Consider the following 5,166-nt stretch of genomic DNA (forward strand, 5'->3'; position numbering starts at 1 on the left):
AAAATAATGATGGCATAAAGTTATGGATTATTAATTCATGTGATGAATTATGGAGTTATATGCATGATATGTAATTTGATTAAATTATCATATAATACATCAGTGCATGACATAAATTATTATATTTTTGAAATGTAATAATTTGTTTTTTGAATTGATTAAAAAATTGATGATACAAGATAACATGAGTCTTTTTTTGAAAAGAATAAATGTGTCATAAAAATTATTATTTTATTTAAAGTGACTTGTGTTATAGAATGATTACTCTAGAAGTAATAAAACTCATTTATCTATGCCATGCAGTAACAACATCTCATGTTTTTATATCTTTGTAGGTACTTCAGAATAATTCTGAGGAGACAATAGGCGAGTCATTTTGAGAATGGCAAGTGGGGCACGAGTTGCAGCCGAGGCCATGGGGACTTGCCTAATAAGACTACCTTCAGGACATGTTTTGAATTTGTATAAAGTGCTACATTTTGATAAAGTCAGTAGGAACATCATTTTCGTATATGTTATATGTAAATATGGTTATGTAATACAGTTCATCGGAAATGAATGTTACTATATTTTGGAAATATATTAGTTGGAAAAGCTTTAAATACAAATGGTTTGCATGTCTTGGAACAAAATGATCATGCTTCAATCAATACCATTTCAAATAAAAAAACTCGATTTGAATCAAGTCCTAAAATTCTATGGCATCATATATAGATTGGGTCATATAGGAGAGAAAATATTAATACAACTTGGAGAAAGTGTGATCATAAACTCATTGGGTTCTGAACCCTATCCAATCTGTGAATCATGTCTCCAAGGTAAGATGACCAAGTTTCCCTTTAAGAATAAAGAAGAGTAAGCTAAAGAATTACAAGGACTCATACATACAAATATATGTGGACCATTTAGTACATTAGCCAGGGGAGGATTTGAATACTTCGTTACCTTTACAAATGATATGTCACGATATGGGTACTTGTATTTAATGACATACAAATTTGAATCATTTGAAAAGTTTAGAGAATTCAAGAATGAAGTAAAAAATCAAACTGGAAAGAGTATTAAAATACTACGATCAGATCGTGGAAGTGAATACTTGAGTACAGAGTTTCAAGAGTTCTTAAAAGAAAATGGGATCATCTCACAATTAACTCCTCCATATACACCCTAGCTTAATGAAGTGTCTGAAAGGAGAAATCGTACCCTATTGGATATGGTGCGATCAATGGTAAGTTTTATAGACTTGCCAATGTCTCTGTAGGGATATGCTCTTCAGACCACTATACACATCCTTAATAAGGTCTCGTCTACATCTGTCCAGAAAACTTCGTATGAGATATGATATGGAAAACGTCCAAGTCTAAATTACATGAATATTTGGGGTTGTCCAACTTATGTTAAACTAGTTCAATCTGATAAGTTGGATATTAAATCCGAGAAAGGTTGGTTCATTAGATATCCTAAAGATAGTTTAGGATATTACTTTTACTTCCCATGTGATCAAAGAGTTTCAATTAGTGGAAATGCATGCTTCCTCGAGAGTGAATTATTAGAAGAAGACGGTGTTGGAAGAAATATTAAACTCAATGAGAGTTTGAAGAGCCAAGAATCGAGACTACTGAAGATGGAATGTCCACTCAATGAACCTCAGTATTAGATACTATGGTTCCAGCCATTTTCCTGAATCCCTATCTAGTATTGCTTCTTTGTAGCTTCTAGGATCATCACTTTGATCATCTACTTCCACTAAGTAAGATTCAAAATCTTGATCATCAAGTATGGTCACTTGTGGATCCACCAAAGGGAATAATTCCTATAGGCTGTAAATGGGTCTACAAGAGAAAAGTTGGCAAGGATGGGCAGGTAGAGACCTTCAAAGCTCAACTGGTAGTGAAAGGTTATACTCAGAAAGAAGGGTTGGATTATGAGGAAACCTTCTTGCTTGTAGCTATGATCAAATCAATCTGTATAATGCTAGCCATTACAGCATACCATGACTATGAAATTTGGAAGATGGATGTCAAAACAACTTTCCTTAATGGGTTTATTAAGGAAAACATTTATATGGAATAACTAATAGGTTTTGTATCCTTTGTTGAAAAGTATAAGGTATGCAAGTTGCATCGATCAATTTATGGATTGAAGCAAGCTTCAAGAAGTTGGAACATTCGATCTGATGACACAATCAAATTGTTTGGTTTCATTAAGAATTCGGATAAGCCCTGTGTATACAAATGGTTTAAAGATCATGTCATCACGTTTCTCATATTGTATGTAGATGACATACTTCTGATGGGAAATGACGTAGGCATGATGACAGAAGTTAAAGTCATGGTTATCCAAAACCTTCTCAATGAAAGACTTAGAAGAAGTGACCTATGTCCTTGGAATTCGTATTTATAGAGATAGAACGAAAATGGTAATTGGATTACCAGAAATTGTACATAGAGAAAATGTTGAAAAGATTCAGCTTGGAGAACTCTAAGAGAGGTCTCTTGCTCTTCATCTTTCCAGCAACCGATGAAGAACGACAATGAATGCATAATGTGCCTTATGCGTCCGCCGTAGGCAGCTTAATGTACGCATTGCTATGTACAAGACCTAATATAGCTTATGTTGTAAGTGTTACGAGCATATATCATTCAAATCTAGGGGAGAAACATTGGTCGGTTGTAAAATCAATCCTTAAGTACTTAAGAAGGACTAAGGATTTGGTTCTGAGTTATAGATGTTTAGAATTAAATATTCAAGGATACTCAGATTCTGATTTCCAGTCAAATATTAACGATAGAAGTCTATGTCAGGGTACATTTTTATATGTAATGGAGTTGCTGTTAGTTGGAAAAGTTCCAAATAGACAACTATAGTAGACTCCGCTATAGAAGCTGTATACATTGCTGCTTTAAAAGTAGCAAAAGAGGTTGTTTGGATGCGCAAGTTTGTATTTGAACTAAGAGTGGTTCCGAACATGGCTTACCCGATAAGCATGTCCTATGACAATACTGGAGCTATTACATAAGCAAATGAGTCAAGGGCACACCAAAAATCCAAACATTCTCAACGAAAGTATCATATTTTGAGAGAATTCGTTGAAACTGAAGAGATTATAATTCTGAAGACACTTTCAGTAGAACATGTAGTTGATCTAGTAACTAAGGCGATGACACATAAGCAATTAGACCATCATCTTGAGAAGATGGGTATGAGATACAACATTGAATGGCCTTAGTGCAAGTGGAAGCTTGCTAGTGTATGCCCTAGAAACCATTCTTGTTATCGGTTTCAGAACATTTTATCTTGTATCAATATATTATAAATAATAAAAGAAAGAGTTTTTCAATTCATATATATAAATTGCTTCCTTTATTCTATCATGCCTTTAAAATAAAGTATGTATATGAATTGTTTCGATAATTCATTTAATCAGTAAATGGATTTATTAAAAGGTCCCCTATGGAAGCAATATTATTTGGGCAACCATATTGCATAATAGGCATTCTGGATACTTCCGAAAGATACCATGAGTTGATATAAGTATGGATGATGATGATAGTCATGTCATTGGGGCATTAGTATGGATTAGCGGTTGGTAAATTGTTTCTTTGAACGTGACGGAATAACGACAAATCACTTGAAAAATCATGTAATCAATGATTTATCGTTTAGTTATATTAGTGCGTGATGTAGTCCTTTGACTTGAGACATCGTGGTCGGATCCGATACGGATGCGTATGGTTCATATGGTGTATAAGTACGAGACTAGTCATGTTTCGTATGATAAAGCCTATTTGGTCATGTATTGTTCATATGCGGAAATGAACAATGGTCAAGACGAGATCCATTGACTCGGAAATATAGGATCAAAAGTACTGTTGACTCCATCCGGATCTTGGTTCTTAGACGAAAGTCGATAAATGTCGGAAACCAAAACCTCTAGCCAGAGTAAGCTGGAAGTAGCAGTAACAGTAGCAGGAAAATAGTTGGGTACAAATATGTTAAAATTTCAGTATATGAAGACGACACTCCAAGCACGAGAATGATGATGAGTCATGATATGCATTGTCATGCAATAGTTCAAGGGAATATTGATATGTGTATTCGTGCAAAACTGTGTTTTCTAGAATATGAGGAATATACTTTAGACATTCTGGTAGATACAAGTGCAACCAAATGTATTGCAAGGAAACAATGCTTTCCAAAGGAGTTGTGGAAACCATCTAACCGATCTTCAATACGGTTGCAGATAGAGGTCAAAGTATGATCATAGATGTGGTTGAAAATGTGGTTACACTGTTAAATGAGAAGAAGTTCACTCTAAGGGTGTGTTTGGTTGGGGGTTACATGAGATTTCTGAATTAATGTCATCTTGTATTACTTGATTATCACGTTTGGTTGTCAAGTAATATAAGACTCCGGTAATCTTCTAATATCAATAGTAATTACTGTTGGTAATATAGGAGGTAATCTGATTACCTCTATTTTCTTAGGTATTTTAAGATTATTTGGTTATCTTATTTTTGTTACAATTTTATCCCTTATTAATAAAATTTTAGGACAATAATCCACTTGTTTTAAAAACAATTTACAAAAATACCAATCGAGTATTTTATCCTTATATACAAAGTTTTTAGGACATAAATACCCCTGAAATTATACAAAATTACCCAAAAGTGGTAGTTGGATTTGGCCACCACTGCTACTCGCTAAAAACTACTGCCGCTAGTGATGGAATGGTGCACGATCTCCATCGTTTCAAGGCTAAATATCTGGCCTTTCATAGCCAGATCTCCACTTTCGTCGTCGGCGGCGGTGGTGGTAGGCCGCCGGCAGTAGCTAAGAGGTGGGTAAGGGTGTTTTTGTTAAGTTTTAAACTTTTTTAGTTACTGGAGTGTTTTAGCTAAATCTGAAACATAGGGGGTTAAAAAAAATTATTCAAAAAATAATATTATATTAATATTTAAAAAGGAGGGTAATTTAGTAAATTATATAACATACCCACTAAATTATTCCTCCCAACCAAACATATTAATATAACATTTCCACCAATTTATTCCAACTAACCAAACACATTTCCCTAAACATTCCTAGTAATTTTCAAGGTAATCTATCTTTCCATTAATATAACATTCCCTGAACCAAACGCACCTTAAGGGAAACCTTGATAGT

Source organism: Pistacia vera, unplaced genomic scaffold, assembly GCF_008641045.1.
Source record: "Pistacia vera cultivar Batoury unplaced genomic scaffold, PisVer_v2 Contig350, whole genome shotgun sequence".
NCBI lineage: Eukaryota > Viridiplantae > Streptophyta > Magnoliopsida > Sapindales > Anacardiaceae > Pistacia > Pistacia vera.